The sequence below is a fragment of the Saccostrea echinata genome, unplaced genomic scaffold, assembly GCF_033153115.1.
Source record: "Saccostrea echinata isolate AGI-Se365-2 ecotype Australia unplaced genomic scaffold, CSIRO_AGI_Sech_v1 ptg000044l, whole genome shotgun sequence".
In the NCBI taxonomy this organism is placed as follows: domain Eukaryota; kingdom Metazoa; phylum Mollusca; class Bivalvia; order Ostreida; family Ostreidae; genus Saccostrea; species Saccostrea echinata.
Genome location: NW_026889793.1, coordinates 3,428,306 through 3,455,698, shown reverse-complemented (window position 1 = coordinate 3,455,698; position 27,393 = coordinate 3,428,306). Strand labels below are relative to the sequence as shown.

Sequence of the window (27,393 nt, the reverse complement as noted above, 5' to 3'; positions counted from 1 at the left end):
GAAATTGAGCAAACTTGAATCTAAACTTCCTTAGGATGCTTTTATATCAAAATAATTAATAATGACTCATTTATTTCCTAGACGAAGAATTCTTAAGATAATTTTTACATATTGAATGGACTTCTGGGCCTGAATACTGTTCATTAAATCCAGTATGCTTTTATTCATGGATTTGGTATTTTATGAGAAAAAGATATTTAAAGCTTTTTCCTATATATTGCATTGAAAAACTTGATGTTCTTCCCTGGCCCAATCCTAACCTTAGGGGTAATGATTTAAAGAAACTTGAATCTACACTATGTAATAAAGCTTTCACATGTGTAAATTTTATCTTTTCTGGCCAGTGGTTCTTAAGAAGATTTTTAAAGAATGCCTTTAGGTTTTCAAAAATTCTTAATTATCTCTCCCCTTGCCCTCCATTATAATAAATTTGAATCCCCTTCATTCAACAATGTACTGTGCCAAGTTTCATTTTAAATTTGCCCAGTGGTTTTGAGAAGAAAATGAAATTGTGATTTTTAAAGTTTACGACAATGACAATAATGGGTAAGTTTTGTTCAGTTACTGGCTCAGGTTAGCTAAAAATTGAAAAGTTTACAAAGGATGTAAGGCAGACGGACACTGCCCAAGTCAAAGTGAACTGCTTATTTAAGCAGTTTATAAACAGTTATTAGGCAGTCTGAAGGTTTTTGGACAGTTTTTAAGCAGTTTCTAACAGTCTTAGTCTTAGCATTCCTTAAAACTGCTAACAGACTGGTTAAGAAACTGCTAAGAATTTGTGTTGGCAGTTCAGTATTGAACAAATTTAAGCAGTCAAACAAGCAGTTTCTCAAAACTGCTAAAAGTGCAACTAATTCATTTCAACTTCTCACATGAGGAAATACAATACTTTGTCACTCTTGGTGGTCCGAGCTTTCACTAGCCTTCATTACAATTGCCCATGTGTTACTGTTAATTGGGGGCCAGGCAGGAATTTCTTATACAGAAAATAGAATTAGAAAAAAAAACAAAGATATATTTAAAATCTTACTAGAAATGATACAGTAGTTTATAATAAATTGAGGCTTAACAAATTAAAAAAAGGCATACACACATGAGCTTCTAATCTTTATCCCATCAACTTGCAAATGCAGTCCTCTAGTTACATTAACAACCTGCTGTGTCCCCCATGGTTGCCTGAAACTTATTCAATGAGGTGAGCCAGTCAAGATTTGTGCGCTCTTTCCAGACCAGTTCAAAATTTCAGTACAAATTAATGTTTGTGAGGGTATGAAATTATATAGATTTTACAGTAAAGAAGTGAAATAATTGCTTTGGGAAATACATATCTGTCATCAGCATATTGGATTGGATGTGAACATTAATAAGTTACAAATGTATCTGAAGTCCATGAGATGGGAAATATTAAAGATCAATTTAATAATATGACCATGCAGCAACAATGAAAAAGGGTGCTAGGAAAATTTAAAAGACTTGCTGGCACTAAAGTATGCTGAGAAAAGGGTAAGTGGGCTTGTGATATAATATATTATATTCCCTCTCTCATTTCAGATTACGAATTATAAAACATATAATCTGTTTGTATTTTAATTATTAGTACTTAATTTAGATATAAACATGGTAAAATGCAGTATGTTATCAGTATTACAGTATACATATGTACATGAATTAATTTACATCATTAGATAAATAAATAAAATAAATGTTAATTATAATTCTGAATATAGGATCAAACATTCCGCAATATATTGCAAACTCTCTTCAACAAGACTAACAGATTCTTTTTAAGAACTATATAGTCAGTTATATTAGGTCAAATTGTAAAACTAAATGCAGTAATTTATAATTCTTTAAGATAAGTGCTTATATTGATAGATATGATCTTTTTACTGACTGGCACTTCATAAGCATGCAACTGAACCATGAAAACTATTATGATTAAATATAAATTCAAAATTTTTGCAGATAAAAGTTAATTGCTGATTGGGAATCAGCAGATTAGCCCCCTATTTTGACCAAGCTCTAAAGTTGGCACTTGTTTATAAGAAATGCAAGAAAATGAACTTCATGAAAGGACTTATTTACAATTTATACCTGTATGATAATTGTATGTCATAATTGAGTGGAAAATGAAATCCTTAAAAAATAATGTTTATTCATCTGCACAATGTTTATGCATTTTCATATTCATATATGGGTGGAGTTATCTCCTTATAAGTAGACAAGAAAACTGTTTATAGCAGTTTCTTACCAGTTTTTAAGCAGTTCATATATTTTCATATTTATATGTAGGTGGAGTCATTTCCATGTAAGTATAGCAAAGGAAACTGCCTATAGTAGTTGCTTAGCAGTTTTTAAGCAGTTCACCTTAACCTTCCCATTGACTGCTAAGATACTGCTAAGGAAACTGCTTAGCAACTGCTAGGATACTGCTATTGAACTGCTTAGCAACTGCTTAAATGGTGGACTGCTAATAAAAACTGTCTAATGATTAGCATGCAAAAACCTTCAGCCAACAACAGAGGAGAAGGCTAGTAAACTGTCTAAAAACTGCTAAAGCATTGAACGGTGAAGGTTAAAAAACTGCCAAAGAACTGCCTTCCACTTTGACTTGGATGGGCACCCTTCAATCAGAAAAGTTCAAGTGAGCCTTTTGCTCAGGTGAGCTAAACAGTATACAGCAGCTCTAATAGTTTTGTAGAATTTAGTGCTTTGTTGTCTTTGAAATGTGATTGAACATCTCTTCAGCCTTATACTTCAAACCTGCACTTTATACATGTACATGTCCTGTGTCCTGGAATAATTCGAAACATGCAAGAAGGTTTCCGCTTGTAGTACAGCAGTTGAACTTCAGTATCTTGAACACCGATATCTCTAATACCATGGATATGTTGAAGTGAATTTGGGGGCCCAACCGCTTATTCTTTAAGAATTTTACCCTGGATATCTCAAATCCTCAGATATCTCAAAGTTTATTCTTGTTCTCATTTAATTCAAGATAATGAGGTTTGACTGTAATTGTACATGCCAAAATAGCTCTCCCTAAATTAAACTGTAAAATTACACATACTTCAAGTTCGTAATCAATTAATTTAAGGTCTAATGTGTCCATAATCCTAGATGGACTTTTATCCTTGTGTGTTACTATGCTGCTTATTCTGCATGTTCTGTTTCCTCTCCCAACAGATGTTCTTCTGGCAAATCATGGCCATGCTTGGTATCAAATTTCACATTCAGTTTTCAGATGACAGTCACACCTATGTAAAATGAATTTCAAATTTCTCATTTAAGTTAAAATAAAAGAAATTAATATTGTGCAACATATAAATGATAAACCATCATTTTGAGTACAAAGATACTGTCACATTTTCTGTGCATTATTTGGTAAAGTACTGTTTTTTACATGCAGTCATATGAGGATGTAATCATGGTAATAAATATAAAATAAAAGGATGAATGTAAAAATTATTTTTCATAATTTCACATTAAGAAATGCAGGTGTATAATGTAACTTGCAGTACATGTATAAAATTTATTAGTGAATGCAATGGTTAATAGACTAATAGACTAATTGGTTAGAAAGATGGTAACCTGTTATGATATATATATATATATATATATATATATATATATATATATATATATATATATATATATATATATATATATATATATATATATATATGATTGCGCCCATGGGAAAAGGGCCCTTATGGCAATTTTTACACATTTAAAGTTTTTCATGGATATTAATAGAGCAAGGTTGGAAGTTGCCAAATCTGAATTTTTATGGCCCTACGTCAACTCTAAATAGGTTTTTTCTTCATTTATATCAATGATACTTTAACAGGTAAACAATGACGTCATGTTACTTTCGCATCAACGTCAAAAGTTTTCAGAGTGAACATGACTTTCACTTTGCATCGTAATGTTACTACGGTAATAAATGTATGTTATTGAGCATTTCCAGAAACATTTTTGAGTCATCGTCTCTTTTAATAATTGTATAATATGATAATAAATAGTTGTATTAACTATTATCCATCATGCAGCGGTGTATAGAATGATGAGTGTTTGTTCGTTTGTTTGTCAACAACATTTTACTATGCTGGAATGTCAGGAAAACCCGAGAAGCAAGCGGCTTCTGTTCAATATCAATTCATTCTCTCAAAACCAAAGTATTTATCTCGTGTAATAATCGTTTGAGAAACCTGTAGAATTCATTCGAAAATCATCTCATTTTAAGTATGGCTCTCGATAGGACAAGATGTCTTTTTTTTTTTTTTTGGGGGGGGGGGGGGGGAGGGTTGAATTCAGTATATACGATATCGCTTTCAAAATGTGAAGTTAAAAAATATTTCAAAAAAAATTCTAGGGAACAACAATAAAATAGAGGCTGCTGGGTAGTGATTTTTTGTGTGTGTGTGTGTGTGTGTGTGAGTGTGTGTTGGTTTCACCGATCTCCCGAGGACTATGGTGTGAAAAAACACCTTTACTCCGAGGACGTAAATTTCTTCCGAGGACTTTTTCCACGTCCTCGGAAAAAAATTGCTTGTATCGTCACAAAATATCGAACTACATCACGTGGTGAAATTTGGTGAAAGTCCTCAGAAGAATAGTAAGATGTGAAATTGTGTTACACCATCACACACTTTTATCGTCTGCCATAACACACATTTGATATTTTAGACGCGCGCTGATGCGCGCGCATCCAAACAGGATATTTCCGATGCGCAATGATGCATGCGCGTAGGAATGGCGGAAATGATGAAAGGTCTTGACTTTTACGTCTGAATATGTAAGTATTCACAGTATATTTACTAAACGTTGTTTTCATTAATGAAAAATAAATAGTCTTAGATAAAAAAGACAATTAACAAAGAATTTTAATGCTAGTATCTGTACTTACATGTAGATGTAAACAGATAGGACATACACGAACATTAATAGGAAAAGACATAAACAGATAAATGATAGATCTCATTTGACTACTTGAAAACGTGTAATTGAGGAAAAACTGTCTATGAAGAAGGGGAAATGATAAGTACGGAAAACATATGTTTATACTTTTTTTATTTCTATGAGCCTTTCAGGTTTTTAGGTGACATTAACTTGTTGACAAAACGCTTGCTTATAATAACCCCCCCCCCCACCTAAAGATTTTTTTTAAAATGACAAAACACTTGTACAAGCAATGATACCTGGCACTGGTTAACTTAATTCACACGAATTAAGGTAGGATTATTAAAAATGGCAGTTTGTAAATTTAGAATTTGCAGAGGGAAGAGCCAAAATTACTGAAAAGGGAAACTAAAATTTGGATCATTTATCTTCACATGACAATCTTAGATTCCTCACTTTTTCATTGTAGAGACTTTTTATTTGGAATCGAAAACAATGTATAGTTCCTTTGACATAGTTTTCAGAAATGGAGCAGTAGATTAACTTGTTAAAAAAGTAGCATGCATGCAAATCTTTAATTTATGGAAAAGCAAAATTTAAAACAAATATTCTATTCTTTTGGAAAAACATGGTTAAGTTTTATGGGTCTGAAAAGCAGTGGTGATCAAGAAAAAAAGAACAACCATACTCAGTATTTATAACTTAACAAACTTTCAGAAACTTATAAATGGAATATTAAGGTAATGGATTTTGTTTATATTTGTTGTTGTAAAACTCGAGATTAGTATGAATACTTTTGCACACTTCAATTCATTTAATGTTCCTTACCTTTCATCTTCAAAACACAAAACTGATCTCCATGTTTGTTTCACGTTCCTTTGAGAATTTTTCACTCATATTAAAAAGCCACCACTTGCCGGTGGAGGGCTGCAAATTTAAAACTGTACTCAGTACTTATGGCTTTTGAGCAGTGAGGGATCTTTTTCATGTCAGCATTTACTGCGACACAGGACCTCAGTTTATAAGGTCTCCTCCAAAGACCGGTCTCCACGTTCTGCTATGGGATTTGAATCCACAATGTAAGGATCATCTTACTCCTCGACTTGTCGCCCGCATGGCGCAGTGGTTAGAGCGTCTGCTCTAGAGTCGCGGAGTAAGGAGTTGATCCTTACGTCACAGGTTCAAATCCCACTGTGGGATGTGGAGACTGGTCCTTCGGATGAGACCGTATAAACCGAGGTCCCGTGTCGCAGTAGGTGCTGGCAGGAAAAAGATCCCTCACTGCTCAATGGCCGTAAGTGCTGAGTATAGGACAAAATTTGCAGCTCTCCACCGGCAAGTGGTGGCGTCTCCATATGAGTGAAAAATTCTCGAGAGGGACGTTAAACAACATAAAAACAAACTCCTTGACTCTAAAGCAAATGCTCTAACCATTGCACCATGCAGGTGACTTTGATCTCCATGCCTCAGAGGAAATGACTTGATAGCCTCTTATAGGAGTAATTGTCACTGACTATATGCACTACCTATGTAGTCACATAAACCAAATACTGCTGCTCTTTGAGACATAGTTTATAAGTCTTATATAATGCACTTAAAATTAGTCAAGATTCCTAAGAATTTCAAACATCCCATTCATTCAAAGAGTTAAAAATAATCAATACCTCAGGAAGTTTCGACAATTCTTAGATTTGAAAAATATTTGCTCAAATTGAATTAGATTTCATATTTTATTCTGTTTATGTCAAACATGATGTTCTATTTATTAACAATTGATTTCTCTCCTTGGTAAAATGATTTTTTACTGTTTATTTAACGTCCCTTCGAGAATTTTTTACTCATGTTAAGAAGCCACCACTTCCCTGTGGAGGGCTGCAAAATTAGACCTGAACTCAGCACTTATGGCCATTTATATTAGCAGTAAGGGATATTTTGTGCAAACACCTACTGCAACAAAGAACCCTGCTTTATACGGTTTTATCCAAAGGACCGGTTTTCAGGTCCCACAATGGGCTTAAAACCCTTGAAGTAAGGATCAACTCCTTACTTTGCAACTCTGGAGCAAAAGCTCTATACTCTATGCCACGTGGCGACTGGTAAATTGATAAACATGCACTAAATATGTTGACTCTACCACAGGCCTCTATGTGACCTCTAAAATTTAGGCACCAACTGGCTCCTTATGAAAAAAAAAAATTTAGTCACCAATGCAAATTTTTTCCCGCCAGGTAAATTTTTCTTAGGCACCAATCTAAAAACTGATATTAGTCAATATTAGAGACATGTCCATTGCTTCTTTTCGGCTCTTTCTAAAAAAAAAAAATTGAAAATGTTTATAGTTCAGTAATTTGATGATCACCAAGCCAATTTAAAATGGTCGCCAATTTGGCGAATTCTAGAAAAATTTTAGGCACCAGTCATAATTTTTAGGTGCTATGGCGACTTAATTAGTCGCCAATTAGACCTATACCATATATGGCATACCCTGTAATTGTTTTCACTATCTGCACATTTTTGATTTTTTTGCCTTTACAAATCAACTTGGTTATAAAGATACATGACTGTATAATTTTTGTAAAACAGCTGGATTTTTAAGTTAAATTTCTTTTGGTTTATAGCTAAGAAAACTTAGATATTATAGCTAAAGGACTGGTTATTAAGGGACAAGCTTAAGTATTTCTGACACATTTATTCTATCCCCTTTAAAATTACCATGGGGCTATAGATACAGGTTGGTCATGTGATCAAATCCCATGGAATCCAAAGGGCTTTATGGTAGGTAACAACATATGACTATAGTCCCATAGATGATAAAATATTATACTTTTCATGTTACATTTTGCCCATATATGAAGCATTAGAGTATTATAAATTGTGTATAAAACATTAATGTTTTTACTTTGAATTTCAAATGTCAAGCATCACCTGTGTGGCACAGTGGTTAGGGCATTTGCTCTAGAGTCGCAGAGTAAGGAGTTGATCCTTACGTCGTGGGTTCGAATCCCACTGTAGGACTTGGAGACCGGTCCTTCAGATGAGACCATATATATCGAGGTCCAGTGTCGCAGTAGGTGCTGGCATGAAAAAGATCCCTCACTGCTCAATGGCCCTGAGTACCGAGTACAAGTCAAAATTTGCAGCTCTCCACCGGCAAGTGGTCGCATTTCCATATGAGTGAAAAATTCTCGAGATGGACGTTAAACAACAACAACAAAAAAAAAATCAAATGTCAAGCTAGAATAAGGAACTACAGCATTGAACTATTGACCCTTTTTAGTCATTCATAGTTATAAATGAGTCTCCTTGAATCCTAATATTTCTCAGGAGAAAGCACTGCAATTTTAAATAAGTGTTTATTTTCTAGAAACTTTTGTTTGTGCAGGTGTATCAGATGCATTCCAAAAGTGTTCAGTCACTGAAAATTTAAATACAGTTGAACTTTGGTATCTCAAGCTGATAACTTGAACACCATGGATATGTCAAAGTTAACTGGAAGTCCGAACCACTTATTTTTAAAGAAATTAACACTCGATATCTTGAATACTCCTATATCTCTAAGTTTTTTCAGTTCCATCTATTTTAAAATAATGAGGTTTGACTGTGCATGTTTCTTATTTAGCATTTGATGAATTTCATATGAATCACCAACAAGTTTTCACATTTTGATGCAAACTTTTATAGTTCTAAACAACCACCCACTCATTAATCAATTACTACATATAATTTAAATAAAATAAATTAACAATTAGTTAAAAGTTCATAATTATATACTTTTTACCAACTCTTTTTATGTATTCAACTACAAGATATTATATACATAATTTAAATAAATTTAAATTGATCAGAAATGTCAAAATGGAAAGTTTGAGAAACCTGGCTTCATTTACTGGACAGTACTGAAATTGTAGAAAAGAAGTTCATTCATTTATCAATTTTATGATTCGTTCTAGGAACAGATCAGAAAATATGTTTCAAAAATAGGTAGTATCTATTAAAATAATTAAAAAATCAAAGTGAAGGAACACTTTAGCATATGTGCCTGCCTGTTCATCTATTTGCAATCATACTAATAAATATACAAAGCTGATGTATCAAGATAATAAATGCTACTATATAAGTGAAGCATTTCAAGTAAATCTTTTGGTTGTAACCATTATAGCATTTTGTCGTGTTAAACAGAAAAAGTAATCTAACTATGAAGTAGCTCCCAAGTAGTCCATGTGCAAGTACTTCAAAGTTTCTTTATAACAACCAGTTTTGTACCCATTTTTGCAGATGAGTAGGGCAGTTTACATGGAACATATTTAAAAGCTTTAGAGATATTTATGAAATAATGAAAAAGTTTGGTAAAATAATTATAATTTCATTGCCTCAATTGATATAATTCATGTTTCTTTGGATTGAAAAATCTTTATATAACCTTCAATAAAAGTCCTTAATTATTTCCTATGTATCTTAAAACACGAGATCTGATTGGTTAGCAACCAGGGTGTAAATTTCCTTACACCCAGCTAAAGCTGGGGTGGGGTGGGTGGGGTTAAATAATGTGACATCACAATGAATAGTTTCTATATCAAATAAACACCATACAACATGATGTCACGACGTATTGAAGCATGTAGTAAATCAATAGTTTAAAATATTAGTGGAATTGGGTTTACAGAGAAATTATTAGGTTATATAGGAAATAAAGATTTGTTATCCAGGTGTAATCAAGGGTGTACAAAGATTTACCTGTTAGCAAATATAACCTATCACTGATGGGTCGTATTTTGGCTGACTTGCTTCATACCAATTGTTAAGCCTTTGTTTATATGCTAAATTTGACTATTGAATATTCCATCTACTTGATCAATATATAGGGGTCACAGTGGGTGTGGCCGGTCAACAGGGGATGCTTAATCCTCCTTGGCACGTGATCCCACCTCTGGAATTTCAGGGGGTCTGTGTTTATGCAGTGTTCAAAGATTTGTATTGTTTGTAATTTTTATGAAATACATCACTGTTCATTATCTTCTCTTTTTCACTCCATATCCATACCCCGCAATCATAACTTTGACCTTTTGACTCCAGAATCAAGAGGAATCATCCTCTCCACTGGAGTAGAGACTGATCTAAAAGCCAATTTGAAAGCAACTAAATCATAGACACAAATTTAATTTCTGATGTACACATACCCTAAATTAAATTAGTGACTATTGTCTGCCCCAAAATAAATACAGGGACCCAAGACTTTATCTTTAAAATAATTAAAAATTCTTTTAAACAATGTATAAGTACTGCACAACAAATGTAAATCACATAACACATAAATATGCATAGACATTTAACACATACAACAGGGTGATTGGGCTATGTGTATGTTTAAGGTGTGCAATAGAACATCTCCTATGACACGATACAATATTTTACAAGATGGTGTGTATATATCGAATAAATTATGTGATATTTTGTTATAGTATATTACTATATAGGTCTCTGGGTATTGCTAAGAGACCCCTAACATAGAATGAAATGCAAGTTGGGACCCATGCATGTAGTTTTCTCGTTTATTTGATTAGACGCATGCAATTTCTTCACTTTAAGAGCATATTTTATGATTAAACAAATGTCATTTCAAACTCTACCAGATATACTGTAATACAGTGCCCTACACTCAGTATGTGTACAGGGTGATAAAAAATACATTATCAATATTGCCATTTATCATGTTTATTTACCAATAATTTCAAAACTTTTTAATTCTGTATTGCATATTTATGAAAAAATCATGACGATACTATCATCAATTACTTGCAATAGGATTAATCAATAAAATAAATGAATTGTGCATTTCCGTCCTCATCACCATCTTTCTTCAGCATCGACTGATACGAGGTTCGACATGGCAATTATAAATAAATATTTATCTTTTTATTCTGTCTTGAAATGCTGTACAGCTGGTCTGAAAAAATGTGATGAATTACCAGAGGAAATAAGATCTGATTTATTAGAATTAAATGTTCTGTATTTAAAAAAAAAAACGGGTTGGCAATTTACGAAACAACAGTGGGTCGGGTTATTTAGCCAACCAAAATGGCAGTACAGGCTCCGACCGAGGACTGAGGAAGCTTAGGATGACTAATAAGAATGGTTGCGGCGAGTGTTTTGTTGTGGAAGTATTAGAAGAATGTGTAAGAAACATACGGTTAGTCGCCTAAGTTCAAATCTATCAAATTCAAAGTTTTAATAAAAAGATATCTACAATTCTACACTTGGACGATACACTGATACACAGTCATTTAGCTGGTACAATCACTAGTGGGGTTAAAAAATAATTTAATTCATAGTTTAACTTGCTGTAATCCTTGTAACAACAGTAAAGCAGTGTAGATACCAAAACCAAAAAATATAAAACTAATTTTTTGTTTGCACTGCAATAGACTGATGTCATCTGGAAGAGGAAGTAGTTGTAGATAGAATTTTCTAATCATTAAAATGATTAATGTGCTTCAGACCCGGTTTAAGAGAGGTGTGGTGAGGGCTCGTCTGGAGACGCAGTTAGATTATTTAACTAATTTAAAAGTAGTTCGTGCCCCAAAGCTATTAAAGAGTTTTAAGACCGCGTTACAACATCCTGATGACTAAATGCACCCTCCTCCATCACATTAAAACCCAAGAGGATTCTTATAAATTTATACTGGTACATAAACAAATTGATTGAAGAAATGCCCATGTAGAAAACGCATGGTTTTTTCTCGTCAATGTCGTAGCATTATACTGGTGGATGAAACTTAATTGACATATTAGTATTGATAGAATACTTCCAATTACAATTACTTGTTTTTAATTTTAACCTAAAATCATTAAAGTCATGACTGTATTTGTAGACCCCTACAGTTTGGGGTATTTCGAATCCTGTGTGTACATGAGAGCAGATGAATAAAATACACATGCTGCACACTTGTTATATTAATTTTACATGTCAGATGTACACTCAATTTTTAGACAGGACCAAACTTTTACTAGTCAGTGTCGATCAGACATATGCCTTATAAATGTTAAACCCTGTGTCTGAATGCATAAATATTTTTTACTTGTCTGATTCAGAACAGATTTAAAGAAATTTTTTGAACTTAATGAAGGCTAAATTAGCTATAAAAATAACTGACTTATTTAGATTTGTGTTATCATGAAGATAGAAATATTAATTGCGCTCCTCCTCTCATTAGCAATATTTATCGAGGTATAACTGAGTGTTAAAGATGGAAAATTTATGCTATGCTATAAGTACATATTTTAACTGCAGTATCTTGAACCGTAGGATATCACAAAGTTTTTTCTAGGACCCATTAGGTTCGATGTTTATATTCTACTCTAAAATGCTTAAAAATGAGTTTTTATACTACTAGTATCATTTACATTTTTGAAAAACATTTTTTATTAATTTTTTTTATCATGTTTTTATCACAAATATAGTTTCACTATATATACCATGAAGAATTCACATCACATCAGAAACAGTTAATAACAAATGCTAGAAACAAATACAACAAAACAGAAACAGTTGTAACACCCTCTTGATCATCCTCGTGTGCTTTTATGCTACATATTATAATAGCTCGGGTTCGAGATTTAATGCTGTTGGTTGCTAAGGCAAATATAAACAAGAAATGGGGCAGTTCCTGGGCTCGACATTGTATGCTCATCCACTTGTCCAGTACATGTACCAGTAAAATTTTTTATGAACAAGTGATAATTACTGACCACTTGTCCGATTTGACAAGGGATATTTTTCTAGGAAGAATTTTTTTTAGCTGAGCATGAAAACTTAAAGAATTAAAATTTGTTGTCAACTTTTTATCGGAGGTTCAAAATGAAAACATGCCATGCATGCGGTTTGTAAATAGTTAAATGTTGAATGATCCTGCTCGTAATAATGATGGCCCTGGTTGTCAAACTTGATCAGGAACAATGTTACTATGAAACTTGTCTGAAATATCTGATGTTTTTCAGGCATTTGTCACAATTTTAATTTTAATATTTAAAGTACCAGGAAGTTGACTACTTAGAACTACAGTAACTTTGAAACGTGTACTTTTACTGAAGGAAATTTGGGTTTTTATTATCTGGCAGGAGAGCTTTAGCAAAAGACAATTTAGGCTACAAAGGATAAGCAAAAGAAGGCAAAGAAAAATTTGAAGTCATATAGTCAGCTATTTCTTGTTACTATTTTTCTTTCATACATGTAATTATATAACATGATTTACATCTACTTTAGGATAGGATGATACAGTTTAGTAATTTGCAATAGATGTGTCCACTCAAAATCTCAAAAACAGACTCAATGAATGTATTATAGACTATTGTAATGTACAATATTTTTTCAAATTGTTAAATAGGTCTTTTATGAAATATTTTTATACAAGTAAAAGTTATGTTCAGACAAGTAAATTTCACAATCACTTACTTCGAGGGTAACATGCCAGAATATTTTCCCCAATTGTGTCACCCAATGTCGAATGCATATCTTGTCATTTAATTATTCAGTTTTATTTATTTCAATATATTAATATCCAAAAACATTATTGCTTATGTAATTGCTAGTCATGAGGACCCCCTGGAGATAAGCCTATTATGGCAATAGATGGGACTGAAAAAAAAAAAAAAACCTTTGAGAAACAGATAATTGAGGTTTCAAGAATAGAGGGTAAAGTTCATAAACTCACTGAACTTGAGCACTTAGACATATCCATGGTATTTGAGAAAGAGTTTTAAAATACATAAGTAAAACTGTCATTAACAATAAATTTTATTTCTCCATTTTTTATTTTAGCACCTGAGCCAAAGGCTTAAGAGAGGTTTTCTGATCAAAATTTGTCTGTTGTCTGTCACTGTTGTTGTTGGAGGCGGCGACATAAACTTTTCACATTTTCATCTTTTTCTCCAGAACCACTTTGCCAATATTAACCAAACTTGCCACAGAGCATCCTTGGGTAAAGGAAATTCAAGTTTGTTCATATGAAGGGCTACACCCTCTTTCAAGGGGAAATAATTAAGAATTGTTGTAAATTTAATGGCATCTTTAAAAACATTTCTTCTCAAGAATCAGTGGACCAGAAAATGAAAATTCTCTGAAAGCTTCATTACTTAGTGTACATTCAGGTTTGTTTAAATCATGACCCCCCCTCCCCAGGGTAGGGTGGGGCCACAATGGACAATCAAATTTTTACATATGAATAAGTATACATCATCATGTGTAGTAAAAAAAAAAGTAGAACAGCAAGGCCATAGTGACTCGGGTGAGCATTGTTGCCCATGGCCACTTGTTCTTTTTACAGGCATTTTTTACTTTGACAAATTGCACTTTAATAATATAACTATAAGCTTAAATTGGATAATATTTTATTAACCATAACATTGTTAATCAAACTTTGGTGAAACTGTGAAATTAACTTGTCAAATGACTAGAAATTTCTTACTGAATCTAGATATGGATATACAGTTCTACAACATTTAAAATTTTACTGTGGCTCAGCACACATAAACAAAAATTTTTGGAGATCAATAACATTTTGTCGAAATCAAAGACAAAACCAAATGCTTGGGTATTTATTTACAAAGTTTGATTTGTTAATTTTTTACCATATGAATAATTTACCCTTTCTTTCCAGTAGACCCTTGTTATGCCATGCTTAGCTTAGAGCCAGGAATAGCAAATCAAAATGAACTTAGTCAGTTATTGTTCTTTGTAGAAAGAGACAATTTCTTTTCAGGTTTTCTTTTTCGGTTTCTCATTTTAGGCCTACAGTATTTATTTTTTACTCAAATATTAGGAATATTATACTTGTGGGCAATCAATGAATTTAAGGAATACTCTTTTTTTAGGTGCTCATGATGCAACTTCCTGGATGGTGTGTAAATTGTTTATCAGCATGTGAAATCCACATGATTGAAGGTATCTTACCTATCAATAATATCAATTTTCTCTATTAAAAGCTGCATAAGGAATTATTTTATTTCTGGTCTCAAATTTTTGTCCAAGCATCATTCATTTTTTCTTCATCTTTTATCTAGTGAGGGTCATATTAATTGATTAATTTATACAAGGCTTTATAGTAAAATATAGTGAATTATTTTCTTGTGTATGACCTTTAAAGGGACATAGACTCGATCAGATTTGAAGTTAATATTTTCTAAAATTTTCGACTAGATCATGACATGTGTGGCTATAGTATTTCACAGGGAAATATCATTAAAAAAAACTTATTTTACCTGGAAATTATTGAAACTACGAATTTAGGGACACATTTGATTGACACATCCTTGCACTTTCACAAAGTAAAACTTCATCCTTGATACTTAAGAAATTTTGTTGTGTTTTAATAAAAAAAATTAAAGATAAAATCCAGAAAATTCACAGTTGAAATGTGAGAAAGCAAAACCAACTCATCAGTATTGTCAGTCCGTGCTCAGTGATGTGTGCAGAGTTTAACAAATTGAATACACCCAATGGAACGTAAACTGTTTTGTGTTCAATTTGTTAAACTCTTCACACATCACTGAGCATGGACTGACAATACTGGTTAGTTGGTTTTGCTTTCTCTCATTTCTACTCTTAATTTTCTGGATTATATTTTTTTATATTTTTTCATTAATATGTATCAAAAAACCTATTTTTCTTAAGTTTTAAGGATGAAGTTTACTTGTGAAAGTGCAAGGATGTGTCAATCAAACGCATCCCGAAATTCATAGTTTCAATAATTTACAGATAAAATAAGTTTTTTATTATATTTCCATGTGAAATGCTATAGCCACATATATGTCATGATATAATACAGACAATTTGAGAAAATATTTCAAAATGTCGAATCAGTGTCTATGTCCCTTTAAGAGTAACAGGTAACTTCACTTTTGAAAATAATTTTTCTTATTTCAGGAGAAGTCTTCCTTGTTAAAGATCAGCAACGGCAGATAAACAATTCATGATGCAATCTGCTCACTAAAAAGATTACATCAATACATCCCATGACATGTATTTCTACCTGTCACCTATGTAACCTTTTTCATGCTCTTCAGAGAGGTAAGAAAACAAAATGATTATGAAAAAAATTTTGGTAAAAGTGACACTTAGAGATCACTTTACATGGTGTCTGTCTGTCTGTCATACCCTAGATCCTGAGAACTGTAAGAGGAATGGATTTGATACCTTGCACTTGCATTGCTTGGCACTTTGGCTTTTGTAAAATACCATATACAGTCAAACTCGTTTACATTGAAATTTAAGGGACCTTGAGATTTAATTCAAAGTAAACGAATTTCATTATATCTGTGTGCTATGAATTACATAAAAAATGTAGATACAGTTGAACTTCATTATCTGGAACACTGATATCTTGAATACCATGGATATGTCAAAGTGATTTGCTGTCCCAACCACTTATTCTTTAAGTGTTTTACCCTCGATATCTCGAATCCTCAGATATCTCGAAGTTTTTTCTTGGTCCCTTCAAGTTAGGGGTACCGAGGCTTGACTGTACAGTAAAAAAAAATATACAATTGCGAATTCATATTTTTTACATAACATTACATGCAGTGTTTGAGAAATGTACTTATCTCTATTTTTCAAAAAAGTCCTAAATTTTTTTTACTGTTTTTTTTTTTTTTTTTTGGATCTGTGTTAGAAAACTATCAAGACTATTTATACATGAAAAAAGTTCGTCCTGAACATTGCCGCGTAGATGCAATGATTTGTCAGGTTCGAATCTATAGAACAGCCCTGTCTCATCAGCATTGAAAACATATGCTTCATATACTTCAATTCAAGAAGTTTATTTTCCATTTACTTGATTACAGTGGATTTATTTACTCCGGCACTTTCTCCACTAGGGCTGTGTCAATATATTGATTAATCAATACATATCGATATTCAGGAATTTATCGTATCGACAAACTAACTTCCAATACGTATTGGGCAGACTGTTTTTCTTATAATTCTGTGAAAAAGTTGGGAATTTCAGTCACCAAAGATAATTTTTAACTGTTTTTAATTAAAACTGGTCAATATAATAAAATAAACATTAAGGAGATAGCACGTCTTAATTAACTATTGCAAAATTCATATACAACTATATTTTAACATATTAGTTTTTCAGTCATTAAAAGTTTGAATTTGAAGTGTTCTTTGTAAAGACAGTGAGACATATGAACTTCCAATTTGGTATTAAAACACCCATTTTTATCAAATTTATGCATTAAATGATTTACAAGACCTTTTTGCTAGACTTATTTTAGAATCCAATATATTGCATATTGCTTTATAAAATATCTTATCGAAATATTTTGGTCAATACACAGCCCTATTCTCCACACACCAATGTACACATGACACCCCTGCGTATTTTATCCATGTCGGTCTTAATGCCGTAGTTAGAAAATAAAAATGGCGACTAATATGTTCCGGTGAGAAATGCTCAATGATTATTGTTTTATCTATACGACACATAATTAAATTTGTACAGGTCCACCAACATCAAATCACCTGTAAAAAATTAACACGTGCTAGACTTTATATATAGTCAGTCACCTGAGTCCACGCGTCGCAATCGGCAACTTCAATGTACCCGTTATCAAAACTGCTATAAGCTTTGTGTTCAGCGGACCCCAAAATCACTTCAAATTAACAGAGTTTTTCAAGTTAACCGATTTCAATCTAAACGAGTATTTATTGCAAAGAAACTGTACCAGCATTTTAGGAGAAACCCAGTTCATTTTAAACAAACCAATTTTTCAAACAAAGAGAGTTCAATGCAAGTGAGTTCGTTACATTACAATTCAGTTGACCTTGACCTTTGATTGTATAAAATCACTCTGGCGGTTGATTGAATTATTATTATTTTTTTCTTTGTTTTTTGATTTTGAGAGGCAGGATTTTGATAATTAGCATTTATATCACATGTTACTGTATATGAGCTCATGACACTGTACTTTGAAACTGTATGCAATATAACCACACAAACTGAAATTTAAATACAATGAAAAGACGTCAGGATGGGTATACCAAAAGTATCGTTATAGAGTGAATAGAGACTGAAATCTCTTTTGGAAGATATCTGGGATAAAGATATATTTATTAAAAATAATTATTTTAATTATTATACCCCCACTCCGAAGGAGAGGGGGGTATACTGTTTTACCCTTGTGTGTCTGTCTGTCTGTCTGTGTGTCTGTCTGTCCGTAACAAATATTTCGTCACAGTTTTCTCAGCAACTACTCATCGCAGATGCTTGAAATTTTAGTACACACTTTATTGAGGTATGCCATAAAGTGGGATTCATTTTCATACGAATCTGATTACAACCTACTGTTTATCCGTGCATCTGTCTGTACCATACATAACAAATTTTGGTTGCAGTTTTCTCAGCAACTACTGATTGCAGATGCTTGAAATTTTCGCACATTCTTTGTTTAGGCATGCCATATAGTGGGATTTATATTTGTACGAATCCAATGTCAACTTCCTGTTTATCCGTGCATCTGTCCGTACCATACATGACAAATTTTGGTCGCAATTTTCTCAGCAACTACTGATTGCAGATGCTTGAAATTTTAGCACATTCTTTGTTTAGGCATGTCATATTTTGGGATTAATTTTTGTACAAATCTGATGTCAACTTCTTGTTCATCCTTGAGTCTGTCCATAACTGAACTTGTGTATATTCACATCAGAATGTATATTCACATCAAAGCAGGGGTATTACTAGTGAACATTGGCTCACAGACTTCTTGTTAATTTCAATTTTATAATTCACTTTAGCTTTGAAGGGTGGAGAATCATATATCTATTGTCAGATTTTATATGATAAATGCTATTCTGTATGGGTCTTACTATTTGTGGATTTTTTTTTCTTTGCTATATAAGGGCTATTTTGAAATTAATGAGACATTTACTTTTACTCCATAAAAGAAAGACATTAATTCATGAAAATTTGTCAACATTTTAACAAGAACAAATAAAACAGCTATGCAAAATTTCTAATTGATAGGATAATTAGACATGTCCCATTGGAATTATAAACTTGCATATGTTTATTGACCTAAAGCATCATTGCTTCTTCATTTTCATCTCATGCCAGCCATAGATCTTTACCATGTTGAGACAGTCTGGAAGCTTTAATGCTTCTTTCTCTGTCATCACAGAAACTACTCAACTGATTGAGATGAAACCTTTTTAGGGTTAACAGGCATGTTGTGTAGATGTGCAGAAGGAAGGTCATTTTACCCACACTTACATGCACATGCATGCACGTGCAAGGAGTGAAATGACTGAAGCAATTGAAACACCATTAACCTTCCTGTTTTTTTATGATATGCTTTGAACTTCATTGTATAAACTTATATTAGTAGTGTAGACAAGAAGAGGTGGTTGAATTAGCAAGAAAGCATGTGCATGCATGTGTGCTTTGCTCTGTTTGACTGACACAAAAAATCTCAATAACCTTTTTTTTTGATGAAATGCTTTGAAATTTAAAACATAGTCATACACAAAAAGGCTCTCCATTTTGATATAATATATGAGATATTGTGAAAACACGCTCATGCAAGTGTGCTGCAATTTGATTGGCTTAAACTTTAAATGGCTGTTACAGTAGTAACTTTCTTAGTTTTTAACAAAACTGGATGGAATTTACAATATAGGTAGGTGTAATGGGTTCCTACATTGTGCTACTATGAAAATTGAATGCAAGAACGTGGATTCTGATTTGCTAATACTTATATGGCTGTATCTCTCATAGTTTTCAATGAAAATCTTTAGATTTCTTACATAGCTATTTATTGTGAGTCTCTTCACGAGGAAGGAATATGAAATATTTAGAAAATATGGGCATGTGCATGCGCTAGAGGTGTAACGATACAGCAATACATCGATCGTATTGATCGCAAGGGCTGACGATACGCGTATCGCCATGTATGTATTGTGATACAGTAGAAGATAATTTTCATTGTTTTGTTTGTAACTTCTACATTCAACCTAACAAATTTTAATGTTTTAAAATGGCTGAAAAAAGGTAGCAAAGAAAAAATACAATATCAAGACTATAAATCCACCTTTTATTAACTTTGATAAGGGTTATCAAGATATTCTTTGTATATTTTCTATATCTGTGGAGTTAGCAAAGAATTATATGTTAAGATAAAGCTTAATTCAATTGGTGACAGCTGTATCATGGTACATGTTGTATATCACATGACCGTATCATTGTTAGGTAGTTTGCGATATACTCAGGCCTAGCATGCGCTGAAATCCAATTGGCTAATTTAATACTCAAAGAACTATACCAGTGTTGTTTTTCGAATAAATACTACTGAAAATAAAGTATAGATTAATTAAACAAAAGAATTGCATAATTAAATGAAGCCTGTAATGAATGGGGCCCATAAGAGAATGGGGAAGTGTTTGGGGAACATCTGAAACAGTTCTCGTTACAGTTAGCACTAGTTGTTATTGTTTTAGCAGATCTTTTAGTCTGGAAAAGAGTTCTCCAAAGAGCTACGTAAAATTCTATAGGTATGCTTGCTGTGTCGCGTTGACGTCAAAATCTTTTTTATTGATGTAATCAGATATCTATACCTAGCTTAGATTTTTTTTATGATCTCCGTATTTCTGATTGAAATTCTAAGAAGCTTGCACAAAATGAATTGAAATGAAATTGAAAAAATAAATACCGATATATAATTTGAATTATTTTTACTCTTGCTGTATATGGGTCCACTGGGAGTTTGAATATAGGTATAACATATTTCAATATATGATTTCGTGACGGCACCGGGTACCCCTTCTATTTACCCATTAATATACCATTGAATAGAAGAAATAAAATATTTGTAAAATATTTGTTGTTTTTATTAGCTCACCTGAGCCGAAGGCTCAAGTAAGCTTTTCTGATCAAAATTTGTCCGTTGTCTGTCGTCGTCATCGTCGTTGTCATTGGCGTCGTCGTTGTTGTAAACTTTTCACATTTTCATCTTCTTCTCCAGAACCACTGGGCCAATTTCAACCAAACTTGCCACAAAGTATCCTTGGGTGAAGGGGATTCAAGTTTGTTCAAATGAAGGGCCACACCCTCTTTCAAGGGGAGATAATTAAGAATTAGTGAAAAAATAAATGCATCATTTAAAAATCTTCTTCTCAAGAACCATAGGGCCAGGAAAGATGAAACTCAAGTGGAAGCATCTTCAGGTAGTGTACATTCAAGTTTGTTCAAATTGTGACCCCCCGGGGGTAGGGCGGGGCCACAATGGAGGATCAAATTTTTACATAGAAATATATAGGAAAAACCTTTAAAAATCTTCTTCTCAAGAACAGCAAAGCCATGATGAGTCATATTTATATGGAAGCATCCTCGGGTAGCGTAGATTCAAGTTTGTTCAAACCATGACTCCCGGGGGTAGGGCGTGGCCACAATGGAGAATCAAAGTTTTACATAGAAATATATAGGAAAAATCTTTAAAAATCTTCTTCTCAAGAACAGCAAAGCCATGATGAGTCATATTTATATGGAAGCATCCTCGGGTAGCGTAGATTCAAGTTTGTTCAAACCATGACCCCTGGGGGTAGGGCAGGGCCACAATGGAGGATCAAAGTTTTACATAGAAATATATAGGAAAAATCTTTTAAAATCTTCTTCTCAGGAACAACAAAGTCATGATGAGTCATATTTATATGGAAGCATCCTTAGGTAGTGTAGATTCAAGTTTGTTCAAATCATGACCCCCGAGGGTAGGGCGGGGCCACAATGGAGGATCAAAGTTTTACATAGAAATATATAGGAAAAATCTTTAAAAATCTTCTTCTCAAGAACAGCAAAGCCACGATGAGTCTTATATATATGGAAGCATCCTCAGGTAGTGTAGATTCAAGTTTGTTCAAACCATGACCTCCGGGGATATGGCGTGGCCACAATGGAGGATCAAAGTTTTACATAGAAATATATAGGAAAAATCTTTTAAAATCTTCTTCTCAGGAACAACAAAGTCATGATGAGTCATATTTATATGGAAGCATCTTTAGGTAGTGTAGATTCAAGTTTGTTCAAATCATGACCCCCGGGGTAGGGTAGGGCCACAATGGAGGATCAAAGTTTTACATAGAAATATATAGGAAAAATCTTTAAAAATCTTCTTCTCAAGAACAGCAAAGCCACGATGAATCATATTTATATGGAAGCATCCTCAGGTAGTGTAGATTCAAGTTTGTTCAAACCATGACCCCCGGGGGTAGGGCGTGGCCACAATGGAGGATCAAAGTTTTACATAGAAATATATAGGAAAAATCTTTAAAAATCTTCTTCTCAGGAACAACAAAGTCATGATGAGTCATATTGATATGGAAGCATCCTCAGGTAATGTAGATTCAAGTTTGTTCAAATCATGACCCCCGGGGGTAGGGCGGGGCCACAATGGAGGATCAAAGTTTTACATAGAAATATATAGGAAAAATCTTTAAAAATCTTCTTCTCAAGAACAGCAATTTAGCCATGATGAGTCATATTTATATGGAAGCATCCTCAGGTAGTGTAGATTCTATTTTGTTGAAATCATGACCCCCGTGGGTAGGATGGGGCCACAATGGAGGATCAAAGTTTTACATAGAAATATATAGGAAAAATCTTTAAAAATCTTCTTCTCAAGAACAGCAAAGTCATGATGAGTCATATTTATATGGAAGCATCCTCAGGTAGTGTAGATTCAAGTTTGTTCAAACCATGACCCCCGGGGGTAGGGCGGGGCCACAATGGAGAATCAAAGTTTTACATAGAAATATATAGGAAAAATCTTCTTCTCAAGAACAGCAAAGCCCAGTTTGTTCATATTTATATGGAAGCATCCTCAGGTAGGGTAGATTCAAATTTATTCAGATCATACCCCCTGGGGGTAGGATGGGGCCACAATGGAGGATCAAAGTTTTACATAGAAATGTATAGGAAAAATTTTAAAAATCTTCATCTCAGGAACAGCAAAGCCCTGATTGATCATATTTATGTGGAAGCATCCTCAGGTAGTGTAGATTCTATTTTGTTCAAATCATGACCGCCGTGGGTAGGATGGGGCCACAAAGTCTTAAATAGAAATATATAGGAAAATATCTTCTTCTGAAGAACTGCAAACCATGATTAGTCATTTTGATATGGAAGCATCCTCAGGTAGTGTAGATAAAATTTTGTTCAAATGATGACCCCCAGGGGTTGGGTGGGGCCCATTGGGGGATCAAAAGTTTTACATAAGAACATATAGAAAAAATATTTCTTCTCAAGAACAGGAAAGCTATGTTTAGTCATATTGATATGGAAGCATCCTCAGGTAGTGTAGATTCAAGTTCAAGTTCAAATGATGACCCCTGGGATAGGGAGGAACCACAATGGGGGATCAAATTTTTACAAAGGAATATATGGGAAAATTTTTTAAAAATCTTCTCAAGTACCCCCCCCCCCCCCCCCCCCCCCCCCCCGGGTAATCTTTTCAATACTGAACTGATTTGTGCATTTGCCTAGCCAATGTGCTCAGGTGAGCGATGTGGCCCATGGGCCTCTTGTTAATTCTAAGTGTTTGTCAAACATATATGCCATTTTTCACCAAAAGGCATTACTTGGAAAGAAAAATAAACACTATGTACTAATAATCTCTTAACAGCCCTCATAATATTTGACCACCCTTAGATTTTCTTTTAATCTTAAATAATGATGCTGTTCATCAGGTGACACATATGTTCCTTGGAACACTCTTTTAATTTTAGCTAGCAAGATTATTTGGACTTAAAAGTCAAGTTAATAATCTTCTAACAAACATTTTCTTCTGTCATGTTTAATTCATAGTCACTAGGCAACACTGAAATTTCCACTCATTGCTTTTCAGTCATCGAAAGGAAAAGGAATTACCGGTAAGTTGACAGGACTTTCCACACTGTTTCTGGTAGCAGCTTATGATTGAATTGATGGTAGAAGACGTGGCCCACTTAATCAAAGGTAAATCTCATGGAATAGTGCTAATAGTACTGATATTTTTTTTTACTCTGTTTTGCATTGAAGCTTTAGGTCAAAGGCAAATTTTCTTCGTGTGGATTCTTTTATTCTTCTCAGAAATGTGTGGCTGCTAATTGAGCCATAGCTGTCTGTTTTCTTTGAGAATCAAAGAATTGCAGCAGATCTTTTAGGTTTTCAATGAAATTTCCTTGTTTTTCAGATAATCTGTATAGAGTGGCACCTTAACCACCACTGGTGAAATAGATGACTAGTGGATGGTGATCACTTTGCAGCTCACTTTCACTTTCTGCAGCCCATCTCTTCTCATCCACAATCATTGTCTTTGGAGGAATGGTGACAGTGCAGTCCTCATGGCTGGGCAGGTAACTTCCTTTCCTTTATTTCTCAGCTTTCACCTTTCTTACAAAATTTATTTCCATAGAACACTGCTACAGTTTTCTTCCTCTAAGAACACAGTATATGTCACTTGGGTAGCAGCTTAGAATTGGGTTTTCCCAATGGCACTGAAGGTGGCAATTTTGTATTGAGCATCTCCTTCCACTCTGATACGTGTATCAGGAGTCCCCATTTTTCATTTAGATCCTGAATGTTCTGTCTTATATTCATCATGCTGGTCTTCTACCCCCACAATAAAGGTTGGGGGAATATATAAGAATCACCTTGTCAGTCTATCGGTGCCAACTTGTTGGTCATTGGAAGCTCAAACTTGGTACAAAGAATGTTTATGACCTGTTGGTGTGTCAAGATCTTGACCCAAGGTCATTCCGGCTAGTTCAACAGGGTTTGACACTAAGGCATGTTTGACCCAGTCTAGTAAATGAGTGGTCCAGTCATGTAAAAGACCAAGTGGTCGTATTGATGAAATAACTGTTGAACCCCTATTTCAGTCCTTCAAATAAATAATCTAAAAACTTTTAAAGAAAGGACAAGGTATGGTAACGGCCGAATCTGGCCCCTTGTTTGATGTAAAAATCAGAACACAGTTAAAATTGTGATAGTTTGCAGGTAAGAATTAAAAATAATGCTTGTTTTAAAACCAGCACTAATTTTGATTCAAAGCTTACACGGAGGCCACAAGAGGGTGTAGAAGTAGGTTATTTTCCAGAATTTCCTCAATTCTGGTTGCATTTTGTCAAATTTGCAGGGGTTGAAATATATGGTAGCCCGATGCCCAGGGCTAGTCAATTTAAGACTCGGGCTAGCTAATTCAGATGTAATGATAGTCCATCGGACTAACAGAATGGGGAAAAAATCTCAACAGTTTACTTTCACTTTTCTATGTCGAGTGATTTCATTAGACTGAGAACTACATTGTAGTTTAATTTGTTTCTGTCACCACAGCCTTTAAATCTTTTACTTGTTATGTTTTCATTTCGCATGAAAAAGTTGTTGGGCTAGTTAGTTTGAGGTTTGGGCTAGTAATTTTTACTGGTCAATAGCCCCTGGGCTAGTGGGTTTTCCAGGAAAATTTAAACCCCTGATTTGAGATACTTTTCACTTTGGGAAATATAGAGCACAAGGCTGCCTATCTGAGATTTTTATACATAAGATGCATCTGATACTATTGTATGAAATATATAAATTTGGTAGATAGGCAAGCTTGTGCTCTATCTTTTCTGAACCAAAATGTGCTGTAAAACCAATGAAAATTTGCATAAAATGAGAAAATTCGGAAACTGACATTTTTCCTGTGGCCTCTGTGTATCCCATAACTTAGAAACAATACTCAATTTATGGCAGGGGTGACAACAGGTTTTTAACTGAAAAACTGTTGCAACATTCTAAAAGACACCCCAAACCAGGGGCCAAAAAGGGATCTTAGCCTATCTTATCCTTTCTTATATGTTAGATTGTAAACAGTCATTGCTCTGTAAAGAAAAAATCCCCACATGACCCAATCACTATTTTTAGCCACAGCTGTTATTAACAAGTCGAGGGCAAAACTACTTTTGTTCAGTACAATGTTTCAATATGATGTAAATAGTTATGTTTAGTATAGTTTTAAACTAATTTAATAATATTAACGATAATTATTTTATGAAAGTTTGTTGAATCTTTAAGGCTTATATTGCTCAAATGTCTTGATGAACCCGACTTGATTGGCGGGATCCCATCAAACAGTCTGTCAAAATTCAAGGTCACTGACGGAAATGATATAAACTTCTTGTCCAGGATATCAGTTTGCAATGGAGAATCATTGAAGCTCATTCTTGGTACAAAGATTATTGAAGACCTGAGAGTGTGTCATGACCTTGGCCCATGGCAATTCTGGCAAGTTCAAGGTCACTGGCTTAAAAGGTATAAAACACTTGTGTAGGGTGTAACTTTGTATTGGAGAATCATTGGAAGCTCTTACTTGCTACAAAGATTGTTTATGACCTGGAAGTTTGTCTTGACCTTGACCAAGGTCATTCTGGCAAGTTCAAGGTCACTGGCAGATAAGAGATAACATTCCTGTCCAGTCAATAACTTTGTAACTGAGCTTTAATTTGCTACAAAAATTTTTTTTCTGACCTGAGGGTCATTGTGACAAGTTTAAGGTCTCTGGCAGAAAAAATGTAAGTCTATTATTTTGTATTAATGGAGAAAAATTGGATGTCCATATTTCACTCTTAGATTAATCATGTCCAAAGATCTGTCCTTTTTTTACAAAAGTCATTTTGGTAAGTTCAAGGTCACATTTACACATCCTAAATAAAAGAATTGCAGCAGGGTTATAACCTTATTATTTTGTTAGCTCGCTCACAGCACCTTTAGCTGACATAAGTGATGTAATAATTTTTCTCACTTTGTTTCAGGTCTACTGCATGTTGACAGCTGATACTTGTTCTCTATTTACTCCAAGAGGCCTACTACACATTGTACCTCAGTTATGACTGTACTCGTGCTGGCTTCTATGATGTTAATTTCCTTTACCTGCACTGCGTTAAACTTGGTCAATTCTGTTACTGTCGAACACCAACAGATGAAAATAAGATTAAGCTGATCCTGCCAACATTGTGACATAAGCGGTCCAATGTCCAATATCTCACTCTGCAGTCAAACATCAAAGCTCAGTAAAACATTGGAAATGTTAGACTTTTTTAGTATTGATTGATATATTTACATATTTTAAAAGTAATAACAATTCTTTTTATGCCCCCGGATCGAAAGATCCCGGGGGTATATTGTTTTTGTCCTGTCTGTCTGTTTGTCTGTCTGTCAACTTTAACCTTGCCCATAACTTTTGATTGGTTGGAGCTATTACTTTCATATTTCACATGTGTATTTCTTGTGACAAGACCTTTCTTTGGGTACCATCATATTTGACCTTTTGACCTTGACCTTAGAGTTTGACCCACTTTTGCAAAATTTTATGAGACTTTAACCTTGGCCATAACTTCTGAACAGTTGGTGCTTGGGGTTTCAAACTTCACATGTGTATTCTTTGTGACAAGGCCTTCCTTTGGATACCAATAATTGACCTTGACCT

At 33.8% G+C, this 27,393-nt stretch overlaps 1 long non-coding RNA gene across 1 annotated transcript; it reads left to right on the top strand.

Annotated features, from left to right (window-relative positions):
* Positions 1 to 10,964: 10,964 nt before the first annotated feature.
* LOC133201532 (uncharacterized) lies at positions 10,965 to 26,972 on the top strand. Its single transcript, XR_009723105.1, has 6 exons — positions 10,965 to 11,089; positions 14,770 to 14,839; positions 15,821 to 15,964; positions 23,794 to 23,903; positions 24,121 to 24,283; positions 26,720 to 26,972. It is a non-coding gene; the product is annotated as an uncharacterized LOC133201532 (long non-coding RNA).
* Positions 26,973 to 27,393: the final 421 nt, after the last annotated feature.